This window comes from Pseudophryne corroboree, unplaced genomic scaffold, assembly GCF_028390025.1.
Source record: "Pseudophryne corroboree isolate aPseCor3 unplaced genomic scaffold, aPseCor3.hap2 scaffold_149, whole genome shotgun sequence".
Classification (NCBI taxonomy): Eukaryota; Metazoa; Chordata; class Amphibia; order Anura; family Myobatrachidae; genus Pseudophryne; species Pseudophryne corroboree.
Window position 1 is genome coordinate 556,941 of NW_026968120.1, and position 26,475 is coordinate 583,415.

The 26,475-nt window shown below is 48.5% G+C and overlaps 27 non-coding genes and 1 pseudogene across 27 annotated transcripts; 6 read left to right on the top strand and 22 right to left on the bottom strand.

Annotated features, from left to right (window-relative positions):
• Nucleotides 1-2,517: 2,517 nt before the first annotated feature.
• LOC134998973 (U1 spliceosomal RNA) lies at nt 2,518-2,681 on the bottom strand. The gene has a single exon (XR_010201134.1). It is a non-coding gene; the product is annotated as a U1 spliceosomal RNA (small nuclear RNA).
• Nucleotides 2,682-3,351: 670 nt separating this feature from the next.
• LOC134998552 (U1 spliceosomal RNA) lies at nt 3,352-3,514 on the bottom strand. Its single transcript, XR_010200756.1, has one exon. It is a non-coding gene; the product is annotated as a U1 spliceosomal RNA (small nuclear RNA).
• Nucleotides 3,515-3,666: 152 nt separating this feature from the next.
• Nucleotides 3,667-3,830, bottom strand: LOC134998999 (U1 spliceosomal RNA). The gene has a single exon (XR_010201160.1). It is a non-coding gene; the product is annotated as a U1 spliceosomal RNA (small nuclear RNA).
• A 670-nt stretch (nt 3,831-4,500) lies between these two features.
• On the bottom strand, nt 4,501-4,663 carry LOC134998609 (U1 spliceosomal RNA). Its single transcript, XR_010200790.1, has one exon. It is a non-coding gene; the product is annotated as a U1 spliceosomal RNA (small nuclear RNA).
• A 152-nt stretch (nt 4,664-4,815) lies between these two features.
• Nucleotides 4,816-4,979, bottom strand: LOC134998955 (U1 spliceosomal RNA). The gene has a single exon (XR_010201116.1). It is a non-coding gene; the product is annotated as a U1 spliceosomal RNA (small nuclear RNA).
• A 692-nt stretch (nt 4,980-5,671) lies between these two features.
• LOC134998389 (U1 spliceosomal RNA) lies at nt 5,672-5,813 on the bottom strand (annotated as a pseudogene).
• A 151-nt stretch (nt 5,814-5,964) lies between these two features.
• LOC134998780 (U1 spliceosomal RNA) lies at nt 5,965-6,128 on the bottom strand. Its single transcript, XR_010200949.1, has one exon. It is a non-coding gene; the product is annotated as a U1 spliceosomal RNA (small nuclear RNA).
• A 615-nt stretch (nt 6,129-6,743) lies between these two features.
• Nucleotides 6,744-6,906, bottom strand: LOC134998369 (U1 spliceosomal RNA). The gene has a single exon (XR_010200650.1). It is a non-coding gene; the product is annotated as a U1 spliceosomal RNA (small nuclear RNA).
• A 152-nt stretch (nt 6,907-7,058) lies between these two features.
• On the bottom strand, nt 7,059-7,222 carry LOC134999082 (U1 spliceosomal RNA). The gene has a single exon (XR_010201246.1). It is a non-coding gene; the product is annotated as a U1 spliceosomal RNA (small nuclear RNA).
• A 671-nt stretch (nt 7,223-7,893) lies between these two features.
• Nucleotides 7,894-8,056, bottom strand: LOC134998478 (U1 spliceosomal RNA). The gene has a single exon (XR_010200711.1). It is a non-coding gene; the product is annotated as a U1 spliceosomal RNA (small nuclear RNA).
• A 152-nt stretch (nt 8,057-8,208) lies between these two features.
• Nucleotides 8,209-8,372, bottom strand: LOC134998790 (U1 spliceosomal RNA). Its single transcript, XR_010200959.1, has one exon. It is a non-coding gene; the product is annotated as a U1 spliceosomal RNA (small nuclear RNA).
• Nucleotides 8,373-9,043: 671 nt separating this feature from the next.
• Nucleotides 9,044-9,206, bottom strand: LOC134998497 (U1 spliceosomal RNA). Its single transcript, XR_010200730.1, has one exon. It is a non-coding gene; the product is annotated as a U1 spliceosomal RNA (small nuclear RNA).
• A 152-nt stretch (nt 9,207-9,358) lies between these two features.
• LOC134998886 (U1 spliceosomal RNA) lies at nt 9,359-9,522 on the bottom strand. The gene has a single exon (XR_010201050.1). It is a non-coding gene; the product is annotated as a U1 spliceosomal RNA (small nuclear RNA).
• A 671-nt stretch (nt 9,523-10,193) lies between these two features.
• LOC134998338 (U1 spliceosomal RNA) lies at nt 10,194-10,356 on the bottom strand. The gene has a single exon (XR_010200622.1). It is a non-coding gene; the product is annotated as a U1 spliceosomal RNA (small nuclear RNA).
• Nucleotides 10,357-10,500: 144 nt separating this feature from the next.
• On the top strand, nt 10,501-10,616 carry LOC134998654 (U5 spliceosomal RNA). The gene has a single exon (XR_010200824.1). It is a non-coding gene; the product is annotated as a U5 spliceosomal RNA (small nuclear RNA).
• Nucleotides 10,617-10,890: 274 nt separating this feature from the next.
• On the top strand, nt 10,891-11,006 carry LOC134998718 (U5 spliceosomal RNA). The gene has a single exon (XR_010200889.1). It is a non-coding gene; the product is annotated as a U5 spliceosomal RNA (small nuclear RNA).
• Nucleotides 11,007-15,967: 4,961 nt separating this feature from the next.
• On the bottom strand, nt 15,968-16,131 carry LOC134998865 (U1 spliceosomal RNA). The gene has a single exon (XR_010201030.1). It is a non-coding gene; the product is annotated as a U1 spliceosomal RNA (small nuclear RNA).
• A 670-nt stretch (nt 16,132-16,801) lies between these two features.
• On the bottom strand, nt 16,802-16,964 carry LOC134998615 (U1 spliceosomal RNA). Its single transcript, XR_010200796.1, has one exon. It is a non-coding gene; the product is annotated as a U1 spliceosomal RNA (small nuclear RNA).
• A 148-nt stretch (nt 16,965-17,112) lies between these two features.
• Nucleotides 17,113-17,276, bottom strand: LOC134998931 (U1 spliceosomal RNA). The gene has a single exon (XR_010201093.1). It is a non-coding gene; the product is annotated as a U1 spliceosomal RNA (small nuclear RNA).
• Nucleotides 17,277-17,950: 674 nt separating this feature from the next.
• On the bottom strand, nt 17,951-18,113 carry LOC134998370 (U1 spliceosomal RNA). Its single transcript, XR_010200651.1, has one exon. It is a non-coding gene; the product is annotated as a U1 spliceosomal RNA (small nuclear RNA).
• Nucleotides 18,114-18,265: 152 nt separating this feature from the next.
• LOC134999083 (U1 spliceosomal RNA) lies at nt 18,266-18,429 on the bottom strand. Its single transcript, XR_010201247.1, has one exon. It is a non-coding gene; the product is annotated as a U1 spliceosomal RNA (small nuclear RNA).
• A 671-nt stretch (nt 18,430-19,100) lies between these two features.
• LOC134998479 (U1 spliceosomal RNA) lies at nt 19,101-19,263 on the bottom strand. Its single transcript, XR_010200712.1, has one exon. It is a non-coding gene; the product is annotated as a U1 spliceosomal RNA (small nuclear RNA).
• Nucleotides 19,264-19,415: 152 nt separating this feature from the next.
• On the bottom strand, nt 19,416-19,579 carry LOC134998791 (U1 spliceosomal RNA). The gene has a single exon (XR_010200960.1). It is a non-coding gene; the product is annotated as a U1 spliceosomal RNA (small nuclear RNA).
• Nucleotides 19,580-20,250: 671 nt separating this feature from the next.
• LOC134998339 (U1 spliceosomal RNA) lies at nt 20,251-20,413 on the bottom strand. Its single transcript, XR_010200623.1, has one exon. It is a non-coding gene; the product is annotated as a U1 spliceosomal RNA (small nuclear RNA).
• A 144-nt stretch (nt 20,414-20,557) lies between these two features.
• Nucleotides 20,558-20,673, top strand: LOC134998655 (U5 spliceosomal RNA). Its single transcript, XR_010200825.1, has one exon. It is a non-coding gene; the product is annotated as a U5 spliceosomal RNA (small nuclear RNA).
• A 270-nt stretch (nt 20,674-20,943) lies between these two features.
• On the top strand, nt 20,944-21,059 carry LOC134998640 (U5 spliceosomal RNA). The gene has a single exon (XR_010200811.1). It is a non-coding gene; the product is annotated as a U5 spliceosomal RNA (small nuclear RNA).
• Nucleotides 21,060-21,345: 286 nt separating this feature from the next.
• Nucleotides 21,346-21,461, top strand: LOC134998682 (U5 spliceosomal RNA). The gene has a single exon (XR_010200852.1). It is a non-coding gene; the product is annotated as a U5 spliceosomal RNA (small nuclear RNA).
• Nucleotides 21,462-21,735: 274 nt separating this feature from the next.
• LOC134998719 (U5 spliceosomal RNA) lies at nt 21,736-21,851 on the top strand. Its single transcript, XR_010200890.1, has one exon. It is a non-coding gene; the product is annotated as a U5 spliceosomal RNA (small nuclear RNA).
• Nucleotides 21,852-26,475: the final 4,624 nt, after the last annotated feature.

Consider the following 26,475-nt stretch of genomic DNA (forward strand, 5'->3'; position numbering starts at 1 on the left):
ATTGATGCAGCACACTGGGCTGAGCAGTGCACACAGATATGGTATGTGACTGAGTCACTGTGTGTATCGTTTTTTTCAGGCAGAGAACGGATATATTAAATAAAACAAACAACTGCACTGTCTGGTGGTCACTGTGGTCGTCAGTCACTAAACTCTGCACTCTCTTCTACAGTATCACAGCCTCAGGTCAATCTCTCTCTCTCTCAACCCTAATCTAAATGGAGAGGACGCCAGCCACGTCCTCTCCCTATCAATCTCAATGCACGTGTGAAAATGGCGGCGACGCGCGGCTCCTTATATAGAATCCGAGTCTCGCGAGAATCCGACAGCGTCATGATGACGTTCGGGCGCGCTCGGGTTAACCGAGCAAGGCGGGAGGATCCGAGTCTGCTCGGACCCGTGAAAAAAACATGAAGTTCGTGCGGGTTCGGATTCAGAGAAACCGAACCCGCTCACCTCTAGTGGTCACAGCAGCTTTTCTCTACAGTCTGCACCAGCAGGAGCCTACACCATTTTTTATGATCACGCTGAACTGCAGTGCGACTGCAATTACAGCATGGTCAAGAAGGGAGGCGTCATGCTGGGTGGCCATGCCCTGTCACTGTGCAGGAGCCAGCACCGCTCACACACTAGTCCCCGGGTGCAGCCCCCAACCCCCGGGACACCCGGAGCAACAAAATGTAGATTCAGGCCACCAGGCCACGCCCCTACCTATGAAACCATGCCTCCTTTTTACCATTGCGCTGTTTATCTGCGCGCACTGCATTACAATCTCCCTCGCCACCTCTCTGGGTGTCACCAGTGATAGTGACACCTCTGCCATGCTTGTAGCAGCTGGTCCTAAGATCTACGCCTCAAGCCCTGAGTGTTTGCCCTTGTGACTTGTTGATCGTCATAGCGAAGCAGATGCTTACAGAAAACTGCAGGGGCTTAGATTGAAAATAAAAAAAATTGATGGGTATAAGGTAGAGAGGAGCGGGTTCGGTTCTCCGAGAACCGAATTCCCCACGAACTCCACGTGGTTTACACTGGTCCGAGGCAGGCTCGGTTGTTCCCGCCTGACTTGGAAAACCTGAACAAGGGAAAATGTCATCATCCCGCTGTCAGATTCTCGTGAGATTCGGATTCCATATAAAGAGCTGCGCGTTGCTGCCATTTTTACTCGTGCATTGAAGAGAGAGCGGAGAGGACGTGGCTATGTTCTCTCAGTGGAAATCTCAATATCAGTGCTCAGTATCAGTGGTTACTTATTGCTGCTCAGTAATACTAGTAGTGTGTCTCTCCTGCTCAGTGTCAGTTCTCAGTAGTATCCTCATCAGTGCTCAGTATCACTGCTCATTGTCTTGTGCTGCATTGTGGTGCTCAGCATACTACAGTACATTACTAATAGTCCAGTGCTGCATCTTGCTGCTCAGTGTCAGTTCTAGTATCCTCATCAGTGCTCACTATCACTGCTCATTGCATTGTGGTGTTCTGTATACTACAGTAACATAGTAATATAGTATATATAGAGGAGCGGGTTCGGTTCTCCGAGAACCGAATTCCCCACGAACTCCACGTGGTTTACACTGGTCCGAGGCAGGCTCGGTTGTTCCCGCCTGACTCGGAAAACCTGAACAAGGGAAAATGTCATCATCCCGCTGTCGGATTCTCGCGAGATTCGGATTCCATATAAAGAGCTGCGCGTTGCCGCCATTTTTACTCGTGCATTGAAGAGAGAGCGGAGAGGACGTGGCTATGTTCTCTCAGTGGAAATCTCAATATCAGTGCTCAGTATCAGTGGTTACTTATTGCTGCTCAGTAATACTAGTAGTGTGTCTCTCCTGCTCAGTGTCAGTTCTCAGTAGTATCCTCATCAGTGCTCAGTATCACTGCTCATTGTCTTGTGCTGCATTGTGGTGCTCAGCATACTACAGTACATTACTAATAGTCCAGTGCTGCATCTTGCTGCTCAGTGTCAGTTCTAGTATCCTCATCAGTGCTCACTATCACTGCTCATTACATTGTGGTGTTCTGTATACTACAGTAACATAGTAATATAGTAACATATAGTAACATAGTTTTTGAGGTTGAATAGAGGCAAATTGCCCATCGTGTTCAACCTGTTTTAAGTTGTGATGATTCTACATACTTGCTGAATAATGTTTTATGACTAGTTAGCTACTATAACTCATGTTACCCCCGGATTAACCATGTTGATATTTTAAGTATTATAACCTTGGATAGCTTTTTCATTCAGAAATGTATCCATTCCTTTTTTAAATCCAATTACAGAGTCCGCCATTACCACCTTCCCTGGCAGGGAATTCCACATCCTGATTGCCCTAACAGTGAAGATCATAGTATCTCACCTGGCAGGTAAGTAGGAGTTGGGCTAGAGCTGTGGAGGATTGCTGCTCGGGCACCCCCTGTCAAGTGAAGGAGATCCAACTGAGGCAGCACAAGGGAACTCTCGAAAGAAGAACAAGGCTAGAGGAAGATCTGAGACAAAGAAATCTGACTTTTACCAGAGCTGACCAGAGGAAAGCACAAACACAGTCCCCCACTACCACAAATAATGCAGTCGAGTTTCCCACATTTGGGGAAATCACAGGGGTCAGCATACCCAGAGTGCAATGAATGAACCTCACCCTGGGAGAACAATTTTCATGACCATGGTATCTCCTATGCAAAATAAGTATGATTTGGGATAGGGCTGGGGAGGGCCGCTGCTCAGGCACATCTCTGTCAAGTAAAGGAGATTCAACTGAGGCAGCACAAGGGAACTCTCATCTGGGGACAACAACTGCAGGGAGAACACATATTTTCAGATGAACATGGGAGGGCAGAAGGCTGCCTAATACTGAAGCACCCCCAAACAACAAACCAAATGCAACTACTAATGCAAGCATTCCTGGGGGAAGGCCTGCAGCAGACGGATTTGCATATGGTGATGTCATCCAAGCAGTGGGTCAAAGTTGGCTTCAACCCTCGTCTGCATATGAAAATAAAAAAGGGGTGTGCAGGGCATGGCGGCCTTTTGCGGCGCTTGGATGACCCCTAGTTCGCATTAAACACCTCCACCCTCCTTCGGTGTGGGGCTCATGTTGGCTATGCCCCAGCCCCTGAAGCATTCAAGCTGATTTCTTGCAGCAGCTGGGCACTGTAACAGCTCCAGAGCTGCTCTGTAAAGCAAGTAAAAGGGTGTGGGCCCTGCAGCACTACCTGTAGTTTGCATTGTGCGTTGGAAGGCACAAAGTAAGCAGACGGGGAAGTCAGGATAGTGCACAAGGGCATAGAAGGGAGCGGCTCAAGAAAAGAGAAGTGGAAACAGACAGCAAACTAGGCTGGAGAGAGACCTGAGACAAAGAGATCTGAATTATACGAAAGCCGACCAGAGGAAACACAAATTATGTAATCAAGTGTCCCACATTTGGGGAAATCGTAGGAGCAGCACACCCAGAGTGCATTGGGTGAGCCTTGCCCTGGGAGAAGCACCTTCCTGATCATAGTATCTCACCTGGCAGGTAAGTAGGAGTTGGGCTAGAGCTGGGGAGGGTCGCTGTACGGGCACCCCCCTGTCAAGTGAAGGAGATCCAACTGAGGCAGCACAAGGAAACTCTCGAAAAAAGAACAAGGCTAGATGAAGATCTGAGACATAGAAATCTGACTTTTACCAGAGCTGACCAGAGGAAAGCACAAACACAGTCCCCCACTACAACAAATAATGCAGTCGAGTTTCCCACATTTGGGGAAATCACAAGGGTCAGCATACCCAGAATGCAATGAATGAACCTCACCCTGGGAGATCAATCTTCATGATAATGGTATCTCCTATGCAAAATAAGTATGATTTGGGATAGGGCTGGGGAGGGCCGCTGCTCAGGCACATCTCTGTCAAGTAAAGGAGATTCAACTGAGGCAGCACAAGGGAACTCTCATCTGGGGACAACAACTGCAGGGAGAACACATATTTTCAGATGAACATGGGAGGGCAGAAGGCTGCCTAATACTGAAGCACCCCCAAACAACAAACCAAATGCAACTACTAATGCAAGCATTCCTGGGGGAAGGCCTGCAGCAGACGGATTTGCATATGGTGATGTCATCCAAGCAGTGGGTCAAAGTTGGCTTCAACCCTCGTCTGCATATGAAAATAAAAAAGGGGTGTGCAGGGCATGGCGGCCTTTTGCGGCGCTTGGATGACCCCTAGTTCGCATTAAACACCTCCACCCTCCTTCGGTGTGGGGCTCATGTTGGCTATGCCCCAGCCCCTGAAGCATTCAAGCTGATTTCTTGCAGCAGCTGGGCACTGTAACAGCTCCAGAGCTGCTCTGTAAAGCAAGTAAAAGGGTGTGGGCCCTGCAGCACTACCTGTAGTTTGCATTGTGCGTTGGAAGGCACAAAGTAAGCAGACGGGGAAGTCAGGATAGTGCACAAGGGCATAGAAGGGAGCGGCTCAAGAAAAGAGAAGTGGAAACAGACAGCAAACTAGGCTGGAGAGAGACCTGAGACAAAGAGATCTGAATTATACGAGAGCCGACCAGAGGAAACACAAATTATGTAATCAAGTGTCCCACATTTGGGGAAATCGTAGGAGCAGCACACCCAGAGTGCATTGGGTGAGCCTTGCCCTGGGAGAAGCACATTCCTGATCATAGTATCTCACCTGGCAGGTAAGTAGGAGTTGGGCTAGAGCTGGGGAGGGTCGCTGTACGGGCACCCCTCTGTCAAGTGAAGGAGATCCAACTGAGGCAGCACAAGGAAACTCTCGAAAAAAGAACAAGGCTAGATGAAGATCTGAGACATAGAAATCTGACTTTTACCAGAGCTGACCAGAGGAAAGCACAAACACAGTCCCCCACTACAACAAATAATGCAGTCGAGTTTCCCACATTTGGGGAAATCACAGGGGTCAGCATACCCAGAATGCAATGAATGAACCTCACCCTGGGAAATCAATCTTCATGATAATGGTATCTCCTATGCAAAATAAGTATGATTTGGGATAGGGCTGGGGAGGGCCGCTGCTCAGGCACATCTCTGTCAAGTAAAGGAGATTCAACTGAGGCAGCACAAGGGAACTCTCATCTGGGGACAACAACTGCAGGGAGAACACATATTTTCAGATGAAAATGGGAGAGCAGAAGGCTGCCTAATACTGAAGCACCCCCAAACAACAAACCAAACGCAACAACTAGTACAAGCATTCCTGGGAAAAGGTCTGCAGAAGACGGATTTGCATACGGTGATGTCATCCAAGCAGTGGGCCAAAGTTGGCTGGAACCCTCATCTGCATATGAAAAGAGAAAAGGGTTATGCAGGGCATGGCGGCCTTTTGCGGCGCTTGGATGACCCCTAGTTCGCATTAAACACCTCCATTCTCCTTCGGTGTGGGGCTCATGTTGGCTATGCCCCAGCCCCTGAAGTATTCAAGCTGATTTCTTGCAGCAGCTGGGCACTGTAACAGCTCCAGAGCTGCTCTGTAAGGCAAGTAAAAGGGTGTGGGCCCTGCAGCACTACCTGTAGTTCGCATTGTGCGTTGGAAGGCACAAAGTAAGCAGACGGGAGAAGTCAGGATAGTGCGCAAGGGCATAGAAGGGAGCGGCTCAAGAAAAGAGAAGTGGAAACAGGCAGCAAACTAGGCTGGAGAGAGACCTGAGACAAAGAGATCTAAATTATACGAGAGCCGACCAGGGGAAACACAAATTATGCAGTCAAGTGTCCCACATTTGGGGAAATCGCAGGAGCAGCACACCCAGAGTGCAATGGGTGAGCCTTGCCCTGGGAGAAGCACCTTCATGATCATAGTATCTCACCTGGCAGGTAAGTAGGAGTTGGGCTAGAGCTGGGGAGGGTTGCTGCTCGGGTACCCCCCTGTCAAGTGAAGGAGATCCAACTGAGGCAGCACAAGGGAACTCTCAAAGAAGAACAAGGCTAGAGGAAAATCTGAGACAAAGAAATCTGACTTTTACCAGAGCTGACCAGAGGAAAGCACAAACACAGTCCCCCACTACCACAAATAATGCAGTCGAGTTTCCCACATTTGGGGAAATCACAGGGGTCAGCATACCCAAAATGCAATGAATGAACCTCACCCTCGGAGAACAATCTTCATGACCATGGTATCTCCTATGCAAAATAAGTATGATTTGGGATAGGGCTGGAGAGGGCCGCTGCTCAGGCACATCTCTGTCAAGTAAAGGAGATTCAACTGAGGCAGCACAAGGATACTCCCATCTGGGGACAACAACTGCAGGGAGAACACATATTTTCAGATGAACATGGGAGGGCAGAAGGCTGCCTAATACTGAAGCACCCCCAAACAACAAACCAAATGCAACAACTAGTACAAGCATTCCTGGGGGAAGTTCTGCAGAAGACGGATTTGCATACGGTGATGTCATCCAAGCAGTGGGCCAAAGTTGGCTGGAACCCTCATCTGCATATGAAAAGAGAAAAGGGGTATGCAGGGCATGGCGGCCTTTTGCGGCGCTTGGATGACCCTTAGTTCGCATTAAACACCCCCACCCTCCTTCGGTGTGGGGCTCATGTTGGCTATGCCCCAGCCCCTGAAGCATTCAAGCTGATTTCTTGCAGCAGCTGGGCACTGTAACAGCTCCAGAGCTGCTCTGTACGGCAAGTAAAAGGGTGTGGGCCCTGCAGCACTACCTGTAGTTTGCATTGTGCATTGGAAGGCACTTAAGAATAGAGAAGAGGAAACAGACAGCAAACTAGGCTGGAGAGAGACCTGAGACAAAGAGATCTGAATTATACGAGAGCCGACCAGGGGAAACACAAATTATGCAGTCAAGTTTCCCACATTTGGGGAAATCGCAGGAGCAGCACACCCAGAGTGCAATGGGTGAGCCTTGCCCTGGGAGAAGCACCTACGTGATCATAGTATCTCACCTGGCAGGTAAGTAGGAGTTGGGCTAGAGCTGGGGAGGGTTGCTGCTCGGGTACCCCCCTGTCAAGTGAAGGAGATCCAACTGAGGCAGCACAAGGGAATTCTCGAAAGAAGAACAAGGCTAGAGGAAGATCTGAGACAAAGAAATCTGACTTTTACCTGAGCTGACCAGAGGAAAACACAAACACAGTCCCCCACTACCACAAATAATGCTGTCGAGTTTCACACATTTGGGGAAATCACAGGGGTCAGCATACCCAGAATGCAATGAATGAACCTCACACTGGGAGAATAATCTTCATGACCATGGTATCTCCTATGCAAAATAAGTATGATTTGGGATAGGGCTGGGGAGGGCCGCTGCTCAGGCACATCTCTGTCAAGTAAAGGAGATTCAACTGAGGCAGCATAAGGGAACTCTCATCTGGGGACAACAACTGCAGGGAGAACACATATTTTCAGATGAACATGGGAGGGCAGAAGGCTGCCTAATACTGAAGCACCCCCAAACAACAAACCAAATGCAACAACTAGTTCAAGCATTCCTGGGGGAAGGCCTGCAGCAGATGGATTTGCATATGGTGATGTCATCCAAGCAGTGGGTCAAAGTTGGCTTCAACCCTCGTCTGCATATGAAAAGAGAAAAGGGGCGTGCAGGGCATGGCGGCCTTTTGCGGCGCTTGGATGACCCCTAGTTCGCATTAAACACCTCCACCCTCCTTTGGTGTGGGGCTCATGTTGGCTATGCCCCAGCCCCTGAAGCATTCAAGCTGATTTCTTGCAGTAGCTGGGCACTGTAACAGCTCCAGAGCTGCTCTGTACGGCAAGTAAAAGGGTGTGGGCCCTGCAGCACTACCTGTAGTTTGCATTGTGCATTGGAAGGCACAAAGTAAGCAGACGGGAGAAGTAAGGATAGTGCGCAAGGCCATAGAATGGAGCGGCTTAAGAAAAGAGAAGTGGAAACAGACAGCAAACTAGGCTGGAGAGAGACCTGAGACAAAGAGATCTGAATTATACGAGAGCCGACCAGGGGAAACACAAATTATGCAGTCAAGTTTCCCACATTTGGGGAAATCGCAGGGGCAGCACATCCAGAGTGCAATGGGTGAGCCTTGCCCTGGGAGAAGCACCTTCATGATTATAGTATCTCACCTGGCAGGTAAGTAGAAGTTGGGCTAGAGCTGGGGAGGGTCGCTGCTCGGGCACCCCCCTGTCAAGTGAAGGAGATCCAACTGAGGCAGCACAAGGGAACTCTCGAAAGAAGAACAAGGCTAGAGGAAGAACTGAAACAAAGAAATCTGACTTTTACCAGAGCTGACCAGAGGAAAGCACAAACACAGTCCCCCACTACCACAAATAATGCAGTTGAGTTTCCCACATTTGGGGAAATCACAGGGGTCAGCATACCCAGAATGCAATGAATGAACCTCACCCTGGGAGAACAATCTTCAAGACCATGGTCTCTCCTATGCAAAATAAGTATGATTTGGGATAGGGCTGGGGAGGGCCGCTGCTCAGGCACATCTCTGTCAAGTAAAGGAGATTCAACTGAGGCAGCACAAGGGAACTCTCATCTGGGGACAACAACTGCAGGGAGAACACATATTTTCAGATGAACATGGGAGGGCAGAAGGCTGCCTAATACTGAAGCACCCCCAAACAACAAACCAAATGCAACAACTAGTGCAAGCATTCCTGGGGGAAGGCCTGCAGCAGATGGATTTGCATATGGTGATGCCATCCAAGCAGTGGGTCAAAGTTGGCTTCAACCCTCGTCTGCATATGAAAAGAGAAAAGGGGCGTGCAGGGCATGGCGGCCTTTTGCGGCGCTTGGATGACCCCTAGTTCGCATTACACACCTCCACCCTCCTTCGGTGTGGGGCTCATGTTGGCTATGCCCCAGCCCCTGAAGCATTCAAGCTGATTTCTTGCAGCAGCTGGGCACTGTAACTGCTCCAGAGCTGCTCTGTAAGGCAAGTAAAAGGGTGTGGGCCCTGCAGCACTACCTGTAGTTTGCATTGTGCGTTGGAAGGCACGAAGTAAGCAGACGGGAGAAGTCAGGATAGTGCGCAAGGGCATAGAAGGGAGCGGCTCAAGAAAAGAGAAGTGGAAACAGACAGCAAACTAGGCTGGAGAGAGACCTGAGACAAAGAGATCTGAATTATACGAGAGCCGACCAAGGGAAACACAAATTATGCAGTCAAGTTTCCCACATTTGGGGAAATCACAGGGGCAGCACAACCAGAGTGCAATGGGTGAGCCTTGCCCTGGGAGAAGCACCTTCATGATCATAGTATCTCACCTGGCAGGTAAGTAGGAGTTGGGCTAGAGCTGGGGAGGGTCGCTGCTCGGGCACCCCCCTGTCAAGTGAAAGAGATCCAACTGAGGCAGCACAGGGGAACTCTCGAAAGAAGAACAAGGCTAGAGGAAGATCTGAGATAAAGAAATCTGATTTTTACCAGAGCTGACCAGAGGAAAGCACAAACACAGTCCCCCACTACCACAAATAATGCAGTCGAGTTTCCCACATTTGGGGAAATCACAGGGGTCAGCATACCCAGAATGCAATGAATGAACCTCACCCTGGGAGAACAATCTTCATGACCATGGTATCGCCTATGCAAAATAAGTATGATTTGGGATAGGGCTGGGGAGGGCCGCTGCTCAGGCACATCTCTGTCAAGTAAAGGAGATTCAACTGAGGCAGCACAAGGGAACTCTCATCTGGGGACAACAACTGCAGGGAGAACACATATTTTCAGATGAACATGGGAGAGCAGAAGGCTGCCTAATACTGAAGCACCCCCAAACAACAAACCAAATGCAACAACTAGTGCAAGCATTCCTGGGGGAAGGCCTGCAGCAGATGGATTTGCATATGGTGATGTCATGCAAACAGTGGGTCAAAGTTGGCTTCAACACTCGTCTGCATATGAAAAGAGACAAGGGGCGTGCAGGGCATGGCGGCCTTTTGCGGCGCTTGGATGACCCCTAGTTCGCATTACACACCTCCACCCTCCTTCGGTGTGGGGCTCATGTTGGCTATTCCCCAGCCCCTGAAGCATTCAAGCTGATTTCTTGCAGCAGCTGGGCACTGTAACTGCTCCAGAGACGCTCTGTAAGGCAAGTAAAAGGGTGTGGGTCCTGCAGCACTACCTGTAGTTTGCATTGTGCGTTGGAAGGCACGAAGTAAGCAGACGGGAGAAGTCAGGATAGTGCGCAAGGGCATAGAAGGGAGCGGCTCAAGAAAAGAGAAGTAGAAACAGACAGCAAACTAGGCTGGAGAGAGACCTGAGACAAAGAGATCTGAATTATACGAGAGCCGACCAGGGGAAACACAAATTATGCAGTCAAGTTTCCCACATTTGGGGAAATCGCAGAAGCAGCACACCCAGAGTGCAATGGGTGAGCCTTGCCCTGGGAGAAGCACCTTCATGATCATAGTATCTCACCTGGCAGGTAAGTAGGAGTTGGGCTAGAGCTGGGGAGGGTCGCTGCTCGAGCATCCCCCTGTCAAGTAAAGGAGATTCAACTGAGGCAGCACAAGGGAACTCTCATCTGGGGACAACAACTGCAGGGAGAACACATATTTTCAGATAAAAATCTTGGTCATGCTCTGGTTTCTCTTCAGAACGAACAAATCTTTCGCCTTTTACTAAAGATTTCCGTGGAGAGGAGCAAAACCGAGTTTTATCTCAATTTTTGCATGCCCCATCTTTTTGGGGTTTCTTTTATCGGTTTAAAGATAGAATGAGTGTGCTTTAATGTAAGCTCATTTGCATAGAAATGACAGTAAATGTTTGTTTCTTTTCAAACAGAACTTTCTTGACCACACTAATTGTTTGAAAGATCTGGGAGCACATGGAAAAGAGTACAAACCATGTTTATAGCAAGGGGAAGCCTGGTGAGAAATCTGCTTTCTTTCATTCAAATTGGGTGCTCACTTTGAGCTGAATGAGAACTGCTGGCATGGCACTCAGGCGACAGGTGGAATCTTGGTCATGCTCTGGTTTCTCTTCAGAACTAACAAATATTTCGCCTTTTATTAAAGATTTCCGTGGAGAGGAGCAAAACTGAGTTTTATCTCAATTTTTGCATGCCCCATATTATTGGGGTTTCTTTTATCAGTTTAAAGACAGAACGAGTGTGCTTTCTTGTTAGCTTTAATGTAAGTTTATTTGCATAACAATGACAGTAAATGTTTGTTTCTTTTCAAACAGAACTTTCTTGACCATGCTACTTGCTTGAAAGATCTGGGAGCACATGGAAAACAGTACAAACCATGCAGTATCACAAGAGCCTTTATTTGATCTTTCATGAAGATAGAGCAGAATTGAGGACACGTCAACAATTTCTGCCGAAGGTGGTTCATCTTTCCACATGGTGCCTTTGGCCACTGACACCTTCGTTGAGTCAAAGTCTCTGGCTGTGGTCAGAACTTTGAAAATTTATGTCACCAGAACGGTTCAGATTAGGAAAACAGAGGCTCTGTTTGTCCTGTATGCTCCCAACATGATTGGGTGTCCTGCTTCCATGCAGACCATTATGCGCTGGATCTGTGGTAAGATTCAGCATGCTCATTCCACGGCAGGATTGCCGTTACTGAATTAGGTGAAGACCCATTCTACTAGAAAGGTGGGTTCATCCTGGGCAGCTGGTCGGGGAGTCTCGGCATTGCAACTTTGCCGAGCAGCTATTTAGTAAACACTTTTGCTAAGTTTTACAAGTTTGATACCTTGGCTGATGATAACCTCAAGTTGGGTCATTCGGTGCTGCAGAGTCGTACGCACTCTCCCACCCGTTCAAGAGCTTTGGTATAACCCCATGGTTCTTAATGTGACCCCAGCATCCTCTAGTTCGTATGAGAAAATAGGATTTTAATACCTACCGGTAAATCCTTTTCTCTTAGTACGTAGAGGATGCTGGGCACCCGTCCCAGTCCATACTGTGTCTGCAGTTATTACTTGTGGTTATACACATGTTGTGTTACGGTTCTGGTCAGCTTTTTGCTGCAATTGTTCTTGCCGTTGGCTTGTGTTCTGTTGAATGCCACGTTCTGCGGCATGCTTAAGGTGTGAGCTGGTAAGATGCTCACCTTAGTTTAACAATAAATCCTTTCCTCGAAATGTCCGTCTCCCTGGGCACAGTTCCTATAACTGGAGTCTGGAGGAGGGGCATAGAGGGAGGAGCCAGTTCACACCCTTTGAAAGTCTTAAAGTGCCCATGTCTCTTGCGGATCCCGTCTATACCCCATGGTTCTTAATGTGACCCCAGCATCCTCTACGGACTAAGAGAAAAGGATGCCCTTGTGTACTATCCTGACTTCTCCTCCCGTCTGCTTACTTTGTGCCTTCCAACGCACAATGCGAACTACAGGTGGTGCTGCAGGGCCCACACCCTTTTACTTGCCTTACAGAGCAGCTCTGGAGCTGTTACAGTGCCCAGCTGCTGCAAGAAATCAGCATGAATGCTTCAGGGGATGGGGCATGGCCAACATGAGCCCCACACCAAAGGAGGGTGGGGGTGTTTAATGCGAACTAGGGGTCATCCAAGCACTGCAAAAGGCCGCCATGCCCTGCATGCCCCTTTTCTCTTTTTATATGCAGATGAGGGTTCCAGCCAACTTTGGCCCACTGCTTGGATGACATCACCGTATGCAAATCCGTCTGCTGCAGACCTTCCCCCAGGAATGCTTGTACTAGTTGTTGGATATGGTTTGATATTTGATGGTGCTTCAGTATTAGGCAGCCTTCCGCCCTCCCATGTTCATCTGAAAAGATGTGGTCTCCCTGCAGTTGTTGTCCCCAGACGAGAGTTCCCTTGTGCTTCCTCAGTTGAATCTCCTTAACTTGACGGGGGAGGGGCTGCCCGAGCTGCCACCCTCCCCAGCCCTATCCCAACTCATACTTATTTTACATATTAGATCTCTTGATCATGAAGATTGTTCTCACAGGGTGAGGTTCATCCATTATATTTTAAAATAGGAAGGTACAAATTACATATTTGAATTGCATCTATGTGCTGGATTCAAATGTCCCCCCCCCCCTTCCTTTCTCAATTGTGCCCGTCAGCAGCTATTCTAAGGTTGCTGCCAATGGGTGTGACACATTAATTTCTTCTGTGGGGTACACTGGACTCCACAAGGATTCACATTGGGGTGTAGAGTAGGATCTTGATCTGAGGCACCAACCGGCTCAAAGCTTTTGACTGTTCCCAAGAAGCTCAGTGCATTCTCCTCTATAACCCCGCTTCCATGAACAGGGAGCTCAGTTTGTAGTTGGTGCCTTCAGTAGCAGGCCAATTAACAGGGGCCTGCCTCAGGCAGCCTATTCTTAGCTATTAATTTTGACAAGAAAAGAAGAACTTGTTTTATGAGAATCTACAAGGGCTGCAGCAGGCTAGGTCTAATAGACATCTTTACTGCAGCTTCATCACTCCCAGCGGCGCTATATACTCCCGTGCCCTGGTTGCTGGGTCACTGCAGCGGAGGCTCCGGTTTCATCCTAAGGTCAGTCACACACACACCACCCTTCCGGATCACGAGGCCGCTGATGAAGGGGAGCGAGGCCGTAGGGGGTGGGCCGTGTGCGCACTGCGGTGGACACTGATTACTGGGCAGCCGCTCCACTAGCCACCAGGTACAGTTAAGGAGCACAGGTCTGGGGGTTTTTCTCCTATATTAACCCAATTTTGTACTGCCCGCAGCGCATTGTGATAGGTAATAGGGCCTGATTCAGGTTGGATTGCAATCACAATAAGCGATCCAACTGCAAAAATTGCTAAGAGCATACGCATGTGCCTGCATTTTCTGCGGCACCCCGCAGAGAATGTGATCGCCTCTGCCTGTCAATCGGGGCGGGGAAGGGGGGGAGAGGTGGGTCAGCAACACTCCATTTCCAAGTCAGGGATGGAGCGGTGCGGGGGCAAGGCTTCAAAATGGGGTCTGCAACGGAGGAGACACAGAGGGCGTGGTCACAGCGGCTGTATGACATCACATTCAGCCGCTGTGATCACAAAAATGGTGGCGGCTTCCTGCGCGCACATACAGTCTGCACCAGCAGGAGCCTACACCATTTTTTATGATCACGCTGAACTGCAGTGCGACTGCAATTACAGCATGGTCAAGAAGGGAGGCGTCATGCTGGGTGGCCATGCCCTGTCACTGTGCAGGAGCCAGCACCGCTCACACACTAGTCCCCGGGTGCAGCCCCCAACCCCCGGGACACCCGGAGCAACAAAATGTAGATTCAGGCCACCAGGCCACGCCCCTACCTATGAAACCATGCCTCCTTTTTACCATTGCGCTGTTTATCTGCGCGCACTGCATTACAATCTCCCTCGCCACCTCTCTGGGTGTCACCAGTGATAGTGACACCTCTGCCATGCTTGTAGCAGCTGGTCCTAAGATCTACGCCTCAAGCCCTGAGTGTTTGCCCTTGTGACTTGTTGATCATCATAGCGAAGCAGATGCTTACAGAAAACTGCAGGGGCTTAGATTGAAAATAAAAAAAATTGATGGGTATAAGGTAGAGAGGAGCGGGTTCGGTTCTCCGAGAACCGAATTCCCCACGAACTCCACGTGGTTTACACTGGTCCGAGGCAGGCTCGGTTGTTCCCGCCTGACTCGGAAAACCTGAACAAGGGAAAATGTCATCATCCCGCTGTCAGATTCTCGTGAGATTCGGATTCCATATAAAGAGCTGCGCGTTGCTGCCATTTTTAATCGTGCATTGAAGAGAGAGCGGAGAGGACGTGGCTATGTTCTCTCAGTGGAAATCTCAATATCAGTGCTCAGTATCAGTGGTTACTTATTGCTGCTCAGTAATACTAGTAGTGTGTCTCTCCTGCTCAGTGTCAGTTCTCAGTAGTATCCTCATCAGTGCTCAGTATCACTGCTCATTGTCTTGTGCTGCATTGTGGTGCTCAGCATACTACAGTACATTACTAATAGTCCAGTGCTGCATCTTGCTGCTCAGTGTCAGTTCTAGTATCCTCATCAGTGCTCACTATCACTGCTCATTGCATTGTGGTGTTCTGTATACTACAGTAACATAGTAATATAGTATATATAGAGGAGCGGGTTCGGTTCTCCGAGAACCGAATTCCCGACGAACTCCACGTGGTTTACACTGGTCCGAGGCAGGCTCGGTTGTTCCCGCCTGACTCGGAAAACCTGAACAAGGGAAAATGTCATCATCCCGCTGTCGGATTCTCGCGAGATTCGGATTCCATATAAAGAGCTGCGCGTTGCCGCCATTTTTACTCGTGCATTGAAGAGAGAGCGGAGAGGACGTGGCTATGTTCTCTCAGTGGAAATCTCAATATCAGTGCTCAGTATCAGTGGTTACTTATTGCTGCTCAGTAATACTAGTAGTGTGTCTCTCCTGCTCAGTGTCAGTTCTCAGTAGTATCCTCATCAGTGCTCAGTATCACTGCTCATTGTCTTGTGCTGCATTGTGGTGCTCAGCATACTACAGTACATTACTAATAGTCCAGTGCTGCATCTTGCTGCTCAGTGTCAGTTCTAGTATCCTCATCAGTGCTCACTATCACTGCTCATTACATTGTGGTGTTCTGTATACTACAGTAACATAGTAATATAGTAAAATATGGTAACATAGTTTTTGAGGTTGAATAGAGGCAAATTGCCCATCGTGTTCAACATGTTTTAAGTTGTGATGATTCTACATACTTGCTGAATAATGTTTTATGACTAGTTAGCTACTATAACTCATGTTACCCCCGGATTAACCATGTTGATATTTTAAGTATTATAACCTTGGATAGCTTTTTCATTCAGAAATGTATCCATTCCTTTTTTAAATCCAATTACAGAGTCCGCCATTACCACCTTCCCTGGCAGGGAATTCCACATCCTGATTGCCCTAACAGTGAAGATCATAGTATCTCACCTGGCAGGTAAGTAGGAGTTGGGCTAGAGCTGTGGAGGATTGCTGCTCGGGCACTCCCTGTCAAGTGAAGGAGATCCAACTGAGGCAGCACAAGGGAACTCTCGAAAGAAGAACAAGGCTAGAGGAAGATCGGAGACAAAGAAATCTGACTTTTACCAGAGCTGACCAGAGGAAAGCACAAACACAGTCCCCCACTACCACAAATAATGCAGTCGAGTTTCCCACATTTGGGGAAATCACAGGGGTCAGCATACCCAGAGTGCAATGAATGAACCTCACCATGGGAGAACAATCTTCATGACCATGGTATCTCCTATGCAAAATAAGTATGATTTGGGATAGGGCTGGGGAGGGCCGCTGCTCAGGCACATCTCTGTCAAGTAAAGGAGATTCAACTGAGGCAGCACAAGGGAACTCTCATCTGGGGACAATAACTGCAGGGAGAACACATATTTTCAGATGAACATGGGAGGGCAGAAGGCTGCCTAATACTGAAGCACCCCCAAACAACAAACCAAATGCAACTACTAGTGCAAGCATTCCTGGGGGAAGGCCTGCAGCAGACGGATTTGCATATGGTGATGTCATCCAAGCAGTGGGTCAAAGTTGGCTTCAACCCTCGTCTGCATATGAAAAAAAAAAAGGGGTGTGCAGGGCATGGCGGCCTTTTGCGGCGCTTGGATGACCCCTAGTTCGCATTAAACACCTCCACCCTCCTTCGGTGTGGGGCTCATGTTGGCTATGCCCCAGCCCCTGAAGCATTCAAGCTGATTTCTTGCAGCAGCTGGGCACTGTAACAGCTCCAGAGCTGCTCTGTAAAGCAAGTAAAAGGGTGTGGGCCCTGCAGCACTACCTGTAGTTTGCATTGTGCGTTGGAAGGCACAAAGTAAACAGACGGGGAAGTCAGGATAGTGCACAAGGGCATAGAAGGGAGCGGCTCAAGAAAAGAGAAGTGGAAACAGACAGCAAACTAGGCTGGAGAGAGACCTGAGACAAAGAGATCTGAATTATACGAGAGCCGACCAGAGGAAACACAAATTATGTAATCAAGTGTCCCACATTTGGGGAAATCGTAGGAGCAGCACACCCAGAGTGCATTGGGTGAGCCTTGCCCTGGGAGAAGCACCTTCCTGATCATAGTATCTCACCTGGCAGGTAAGAGTTGGGCTAGAGCTGGGGAGGGTCGCTGTACGGGCACCCCCCTGTCAAGTGAAGGAGATCCAACTGAGGCAGCACAAGGAAACTCTCGAAAAAAGAACAAGGCTAGATGAAGATCTGAGACATAGAAATCTGACTTTTACCAGAGCTGACCAGAGGAAAGCACAAACACAGTCCCCCACTACAACAAATAATGCAGTCGAGTTTCCCACATTTGGGGAAATCACAGGGGTCAGCATACCCAGAATGCAATGAATGAACCTAACCCTGGGAGAACAATCTTCATGATAATGGTATCTCCTATGCAAAATAAGTATGATTTGGGATAGGGCTGGGGAGGGCCGCTGCTCAGGCACATCTCTGTCAAGTAAAGGAGATTCAACTGAGGCAGCACAAGGGAACTCTCATCTGGGGACAACAACTGCAGGGAGAACACATATTTTCAGATGAAAATGGGAGAGCAGAAGGCTGCCTAATACTGAAGCACCCCCAAACAACAAACCAAATGCAACAACTAGTACAAGCATTCCTGGGAAAAGGTCTGCAGAAGACGGATTTGCATACGGTGATGTCATCCAAGCAGTGGGCCAAAGTTGGCTGGAACCCTCATCTGCATATGAAAAGAGAAAAGGGGTATGCAGGGCATGGCGGCCTTTTGCGGTGCTTGGATGACCCTTAGTTTGCATTAAACACCTCCACCCTCCGTCGGTGTGGGGCTCATGTTGGCTATGCCCCAGCCCCTGAAGCATTCAAGCTGATTTCTTGCAGCAGCTGGGCACTGTAACAGCTCCAGAGCTGCTCTGTAAGGCAAGTAAAAGGGTGTGGGCCCTGCAGCACTACCTGTAGTTTGCATTGTGCATTGGAAGGCACAAAGTAAGCAGACAGGAGGAGATGTCAGGATAGTCCACAAGGGTATAGAAGGGAGGGGCTTAAGAAAAAATAAGTGGAAACAGACAGCAAACTAGGCTGGAGAGAGACCTGAGACAAAGAGATCTGAATTATACGAGAGCCGACCAGGGGAAACACAAATTATGCAGTCAAGTTTCCCACATTTGGGGAAATCGCAGGAGCAGCACACCCAGAGTGCAATGGGTGAGCCTTGCCCTGGGAGAAGCACCTACGTGATCATAGTATCTCACCTGGCAGGTAAGTAGGAGTTGGGCTAGAGCTGGGGAGGGTCGCTGCTCGGGTACCCCCCTGTCAAGTGAAGGAGATCCAACTGAGGCAGCACAAGGGAATTCTCGAAAGAAGAACAAGGCTAGAGGAAGATCTGAGACAAAGAAATCTGACTTTTACCTGAGCTGACCAGAGGAAAACACAAACACAGTCCCCCACTACCACAAATAATGCTGTCGAGTTTCACACATTTGGGGAAATCACAGGGGTCAGCATACCCAGAATGCAATGAATGAACCTCACACTGGGAGAATAATCTTCATGACCATGGTATCTCCTATGCAAAATAAGTATGATTTGGGATAGGGCTGGGGAGGGCCGCTGCTCAGGCACATCTCTGTCAAGTAAAGGAGATTCAACTGAGGCAGCATAAGGGAACTCTCATCTGGGGACAACAACTGCAGGGAGAACACATATTTTCAGATGAACATGGGAGGGCAGAAGGCTGCCTAATACTGAAGCACCCCCAAACAACAAACCAAATGCAACAACTAGTGCAAGCATTCCTTGGGGAAGGCCTGCAGCAGATGGATTTGCATATGGTGATGTCATCCAAGCAGTGGGTCAAAGTTGGCTTCAACCCTCGTCTGCATATGAAAAAGAGAAAAGGGGCGTGCAGGGCATGGCGGCCTTTTGCGGCGCTTGGATGACCCCTAGTTCGCATTAAACACCTCCTACTCCTTTGGTGTGGGGCTCATGTTGGCTATGCCCCAGCCCCTGAAGCATTCAAGCTGATTTCTTGCAGTAGCTGGGCACTGTAACAGCTCCAGAGCTGCTCTGTACGGCAAGTAAAAGGGTGTGGGCCCTGCAGCACTACCTGTAGTTTGCATTGTGCATTGGAAGGCACAAAGTAAGCAGACGGGAGAAGTAAGGATAGTGCGCAAGGCCATAGAATGGAGCGGCTTAAGAAAAGAGAAGTGGAAACAGACAGCAAACTAGGCTGGAGAGAGACCTGAGACAAAGAGATCTGAATTATACGAGAGCCGACCAGGGGAAACACAAATTATGCAGTCAAGTTTCCCACATTTGGGGAAATCGCAGGGGCAGCACATCCAGAGTGCAATGGGTGAGCCTTGCCCTGGGAGAAGCACCTTCATGATTATAGTATCTCACCTGGCAGGTAAGTAGAAGTTGGGCTAGAGCTGGGGAGGGTCGCTGCTCGGGCACCCCCCTGTCAAGTGAAGGAGAACCAACTGAGGCAGCACAAGGGAACTCTCGAAAGAAGAACAAGGCTAGAGGAAGAACTGAAACAAAGAAATCTGACTTTTAAAAGAGCTGACCAGAGGAAAGCACAAACACAGTCCCCCACTACCACAAATAATGCAGTTGAGTTTCCCACATTTGGGGAAATCACAGGGGTCAGCATACCCAGAATGCAATGAATGAACCTCACCCTGGGAGAACAATCTTCAAGACCATGGTCTCTCCTATGCAAAATAAGTATGATTTGGGATAGGGCTGGGGAGGGCCGCTGCTCAGGCACATCTCTGTCAAGTAAAGGAGATTCAACTGAGGCAGCACAAGGGAACTCTCATCTGGGGACAACAACTGCAGGGAGAACACATATTTTCAGATGAACATGGGAGGGCAGAAGGCTGCCTAATACTGAAGCACCCCCAAACAACAAACCAAATGCAACAACTAGTGCAAGCATTCCTGGGGGAAGGCCTGCAGCAGATGGATTTGCATATGGTGATGCCATCCAAGCAGTGGGTCAAAGTTGGCTTCAACCCTCGTCTGCATATGAAAAGAGAAAAGGGGCGTGCAGGGCATGGCGGCCTTTTGCGGCGCTTGGATGACCCCTAGTTCGCATTACACACCTCCACCCTCCTTCGGTGTGGGGCTCATGTTGGCTATGCCCCAGCCCCTGAAGCATTCAAGCTGATTTCTTGCAGCAGCTGGGCACTGTAACTGCTCCAGAGCTGCTCTGTAAGGCAAGTAAAAGGGTGTGGGCCCTGCAGCACTACCTGTAGTTTGCATTGTGCGTTGGAAGGCACGAAGTAAGCAGACGGGAGAAGTCAGGATAGTGCGCAAGGGCATAGAAGGGAGCGGCTCAAGAAAAGAGAAGTGGAAACAGACAGCAAACTAGGCTGGAGAGAGACCTGAGACAAAGAGATCTGAATTATACGAGAGCCGACCAGGGGAAACACAAATTATGCAGTCAAGTTTCCCACATTTGGGGAAATCGCAGAAGCAGCACACCCAGAGTGCAATGGGTGAGCCTTGCCCTGGGAGAAGCACCTTCATGATCATAGTATCTCACCTGGCAGGTAAGTAGGAGTTGGGCTAGAGCTGGGGAGGGTCGCTGCTCGAGCATCCCCCTGTCAAGTAAAGGAGATTCAACTGAGGCAGCACAAGGGAACTCTCATCTGGGGACAACAACTGCAGGGAGAACACATATTTTCAGATAAAAATCTTGGTCATGCTCTGGTTTCTCTTCAGAACGAACAAATCTTTCGCCTTTTACTAAAGATTTCCGTGGAGAGGAGCAAAACCGAGTTTTATCTCAATTTTTGCATGCCCCATCTTTTTGGGGTTTCTTTTATCGGTTTAAAGATAGAATGAGTGTGCTTTAATGTAAGCTCATTTGCATAGAAATGACAGTAAATGTTTGTTTCTTTTCAAACAGAACTTTCTTGACCATGCTACTTGCTTGAAAGATCTGGGAGCACATGGAATACAGTACAAACCATGCTTATAGCAAGGAGAAGACAGGTGAGAAATCTGCTTTCTTTCAAATTGGGCGCTCACTTTGATCTGAATGAGGACTGCTGGCACGGCACTCAGGCGACAGGTGGAATCTTGGTCATGCTCTGGTTTCTCTTCAGAACGAACAAATCTTTCGCCTTTTACTAAAGATTTCCGTGGAGAGGAGCAAAACTGAGTTTTATCTCAATTTTTGCATGCCCCATATTATTGGGGTTTCTTTTATCGGATTAAAGACAGAACGAGTGTGCTTTCTTGTTAGCTTTAATGTAAGTTTATTTGCATAACAATGACAATAAATGTCTGTTTCTTTTCAAGCAGAACTTTCTTGACCATACTAATTGCTTGAAAGATCTGGGAGCACATGAAAAAGAGTACAAACCATGCTTATAGCAAGGGGAAGCCTGGTGAGAAATCTGCTTTCTTTCTTTCAAATTGGGTGCTCACTTTGAGCTGAATGAGGACTGCTGGCATGGCACTCAGGCGACAGGTGGAATCTTGGTCATGCTCTGGTTTCTCTTCAGAACGAACAAATCTTTCGCCTTTTACTAAAGATTTCCGTGGAGAGGAGCAAAACTGAGTTTTATCTAAATTTTTGCATGCCCCGTCTTATTGGGGTTTCTTTTATCAGTTTAAAGATAGAACGAGTGTGCTTTAATGTAAGCTCATTTGCGTAGAAATGACAGTAAATGTTTGTTTCTTTTCAAACAGAACTTTCTTGACTATACTAATTGCTTGAAAGATCTGGGAGCACATGGAAAAGAGTACAAACCATGTTTATAGCAAGGGGAAGCCTGGTGAGAAATCTGCTTTCTTTCATTCAAATTGGGTGCTCACTTTGAGCTGAATGAGAACTGCTGGCATGGCACTCAGGCGACAGGTGGAATCTTGGTCATGCTCTGGTTTCTCTTCAGAACTAACAAATATTTCGCCTTTTATTAAAGATTTCCGTGGAGAGGAGCAAAACTGAGTTTTATCTCAATTTTTGCATGCCCCATATTATTGGGGTTTCTTTTATCAGTTTAAAGACAGAACGAGTGTGCTTTCTTGTTAGCTTTAATGTAAGTTTATTTGCATAACAATGACAGTAAATGTTTGTTTCTTTTCAAACAGAACTTTCTTGACCATGCTACTTGCTTGAAAGATCTGGGAGCACATGGAAAACAGTACAAACCATGCAGTATCACAAGAAGATAGAGCAGAATTGAGGACACGTCAACAATTTCTGCCGAAGGTGGTTCATCTTTCCACATGGTGCCTTTGGCCACTGACACCTTCGTTGAGTCAAAGTCTCTGGCTGTGGTCAGAACTTTGAAAATTTATGTCACCAGAACGGTTCAGATTAGGAAAACAGAGGCTCTGTTTGTCCTGTATGCTCCCAACATGATTGGGTGTCCTGCTTCCATGCAGACCATTATGCGCTGGATCTGTGGTAAGATTCAGCATGCTCATTCCACGGCAGGATTGCCGTTACTGAATTAGGTGAAGACCCATTCTACTAGAAAGGTGGGTTCATCCTGGGCAGCTGGTCGGGGAGTCTCGGCATTGCAACTTTGCCGAGCAGCTATTTAGTAAACACTTTTGCTAAGTTTTACAAGTTTGATACCTTGGCTGATGATAACCTCAAGTTGGGTCATTCGGTGCTGCAGAGTCGTACGCACTCTCCCACCCGTTCAAGAGCTTTGGTATAACCCCATGGTTCTTAATGTGACCCCAGCATCCTCTAGGTCGTATGAGAAAATAGGATTTTAATACCTACCGGTAAATCCTTTTCTCTTAGTACGTAGAGGATGCTGGGCACCCGTCCCAGTCCATACTGTGTCTGCAGTTATTACTTGTGGTTATACACATGTTGTGTTACGGTTCTGGTCAGCTTTTTGCTGCAATTGTTCATGCCGTTGGCTTGTGTTCTGTTGAATGCCACGTTCTGCGGCATGCTTAAGGTGTGAGCTGGTAAGATGCTCACCTTAGTTTAACAATAAATCCTTTCCTCGAAATGTCCGTCTCCCTGGGCACAGTTCCTATAACTGGAGTCTGGAGGAGGGGCATAGAGGGAGGAGCCAGTTCACACCCTTTGAAAGTCTTAAAGTGCCCATGTCTCTTGCGGATCCCGTCTATACCCCATGGTTCTTAATGTGACCCCAGCATCCTCTACGGACTAAGAGAAAAGGATGCCCTTGTGTACTATCCTGACTTCTCCTCCCGTCTGCTTACTTTGTGCCTTCCAACGCACAATGCGAACTACAGGTGGTGCTGCAGGGCCCACACCCTTTTACTTGCCTTACAGAGCAGCTCTGGAGCTGTTACAGTGCCCAGCTGCTGCAAGAAATCAGCATGAATGCTTCAGGGGATGGGGCATGGCCAACATGAGCCCCACACCAAAGGAGGGTGGGGGTGTTTAATGCGAACTAGGGGTCATCCAAGCACTGCAAAAGGCCGCCATGCCCTGCATGCCCCTTTTCTCTTTTTATATGCAGATGAGAGTTCCAGCCAACTTTGGCCCACTGCTTGGATGACATCACCGTATGCAAATCCGTCTGCTGCAGACCTTCCCCCAGGAATGCTTGTACTAGTTGTTGGATATGGTTTGATATTTGATGGTGCTTCAGTATTAGGCAGCCTTCCGCCCTCCCATGTTCATCTGAAAAGATGTGGTCTCCCTGCAGTTGTTGTCCCCAGACGAGAGTTCCCTTGTGCTTCCTCAGTTGAATCTCCTTAACTTGACGGGGGAGGGGCTGCCCGAGCTGCCACCCTCCCCAGCCCTATCCCAACTCATACTTATTTTACATATTAGATCTCTTGATCATGAAGATTGTTCTCACAGGGTGAGGTTCATCCATTATATTTTAAAATAGGAAGGTACAAATTACATATTTGAATTGCATCTATGTGCTGGATTCAAATGTCCCCCCCCCCCCTTCCTTTCTCAATTGTGCCCGTCAGCAGCTATTCTAAGGTTGCTGCCAATGGGTGTAACACATTAATTTCTTCTGTGGGGTACACTGGACTCCACAAGGATTCACATTGGGGTGTAGAGTAGGATCTTGATCTGAGGCACCAACCGGCTCAAAGCTTTTGACTGTTCCCAAGAAGCTCAGTGCATTCTCCTCTATAACCCCGCTTCCATGAACAGGGAGCTCAGTTTGTAGTTGGTGCCTTCAGTAGCAGGCCAATTAACAGGGGCCTGCCTCAGGCAGCCTATTCTTAGCTATTAATTTTGACAAGAAAAGAAGAACTTGTTTTATGAGAATCTACAAGGGCTGCAGCAGGCTAGGTCTAATAGACATCTTTACTGCAGCTTCATCACTCCCAGCGGCGCTGTATACTCCCGTGCCCTGGTTGCTGGGTCACTGCAGCGGAGGCTCCGGTTTCATCCTAAGGTCAGTCACACACACACCACCCTTCCGGATCACGAGGCCGCTGATGAAGGGGAGCGAGGCCGTAGGGGGTGGGCCGTGTGCGCACTGCGGTGGACACTGATTACTGGGCAGCCGCTCCACTAGCCACCAGGTACAGTTAAGGAGCACAGGTCTGGGGTTTTTTCTCCTATATTAACCCAATTTTGTACTGCCCGCAGCGCATTGTGATAGGTAATAGGGCCTGATTCAGGTTGGATTGCAATCACAATAAGCGATCCAACTGCAAAAATTGCTAAGAGCATACGCATGTGCCTGCATTTTCTGCGGCACCCCGCAGAGAATGTGATCGCCTCTGCCTGTCAATCGGGGCGGGGAAGGGGGGGAGAGGTGGGTCAGCAACACTCCATTTCCAAGTCAGGGATGGAGCGGTGCGGGGGCAAGGCTTCAAAATGGGGTCTGCAACGGAGGAGACACAGGGGGCGTGGTCACAGCGGCTGTATGACATCACATTCAGCCGCTGTGATCACAAAAATGGTGGCGGCTTCCTGCGCGCACATACAGTCTGCACCAGCAGGAGCCTACACCATTTTTTATGATCACGCTGAACTGCAGTGCGACTGCAATTACAGCATGGTCAAGAAGGGAGGCGTCATGCTGGGTGGCCATGCCCTGTCACTGTGCAGGAGCCAGCACCGCTCACACACTAGTCCCCGGGTGCAGCCCCCAACCCCCGGGACACCCGGAGCAACAAAATGTAGATTCAGGCCACCAGGCCACGCCCCTACCTATGAAACCATGCCTCCTTTTTACCATTGCGCTGCTTATCTGCGCGCACTGCATTACAATCTCCCTCGCCACCTCTCTGGGTGTCACCAGTGATAGTGACACCTCTGCCATGCTTGTAGCAGCTGGTCCTAAGATCTACGCCTCAAACCCTGAGTGTTTGCCCTTGTGACTTGTTGATCATCATAGCGAAGCAGATGCTTACAGAAAACTGCAGGGGCTTAGATTGAAAATAAAAAAATTGATGGGTATAAGGTAGAGAGGAGCGGGTTCGGTTCTCCGAGAACCGAATTCCCCACGAACTCCACGTGGTTTACACTGGTCCGAGGCTGGCTCGGTTGTTCCCGCCTGACTCGGAAAACCTGAACAAGGGAAAATGTCATCATCCCGCTGTCGGATTCTCGCGAGATTCGGATTCCATATAAAGAGCTGCGCGTTGCTGCCATTTTTACTCGTGCATTGAAGAGAGAGCGGAGAGGACGTGGCTATGTTCTCTCAGTGGAAATCTCAATATCAGTGCTCAGTATCAGTGGTTACTTATTGCTGCTCAGTAATACTAGTAGTGTGTCTCTCCTGCTCAGTGTCAGTTCTCAGTAGTATCCTCATCAGTGCTCAGTATCACTGCTCATTGTCTTGTGCTGCATTGTGGTGCTCAGCATACTACAGTACATTACTAATAGTCCAGTGCTGCATCTTGCTGCTCAGTGTCAGTTCTAGTATCCTCATCAGTGCTCACTATCACTGCTCATTGCATTGTGGTGTTCTGTATACTACAGTAACATAGTAATATAGTATATATAGAGGAGCGGGTTCGGTTCTCCGAGAACCGAATTCCCGACGAACTCCACGTGGTTTACACTGGTCCGAGGCAGGCTCGGTTGTTCCCGCCTGACTCGGAAAACCTGAACAAGGGAAAATGTCATCATCCCGCTGTCGGATTCTCGCGAGATTCGGATTCCATATAAAGAGCTGCGCGTTGCCGCCATTTTTACTCGTGCATTGAAGAGAGAGCGGAGAGGACGTGGCTATGTTCTCTCAGTGGAAATCTCAATATCAGTGCTCAGTATCAGTGGTTACTTATTGCTGCTCAGTAATACTAGTAGTGTGTCTCTCCTGCTCAGTGTCAGTTCTCAGTAGTATCCTCATCAGTGCTCAGTATCACTGCTCATTGTCTTGTGCTGCATTGTGGTGCTCAGCATACTACAGTACATTACTAATAGTCCAGTGCTGCATCTTGCTGCTCAGTGTCAGTTCTAGTATCCTCATCAGTGCTCACTATCACTGCTCATTACATTGTGGTGTTCTGTATACTACAGTAACATAGTAATATAGTAACATATGGCAACATAGTTTTTGAGGTTGAATAGAGGCAAATTGCCCATCGTGTTCAACCTGTTTTAAGTTGTGATGATTCTACATACTTGCTGAATAATGTTTTATGACTAGTTAGCTACTATAACTCATGTTACCCCCGGATTAACCATGTTGATAT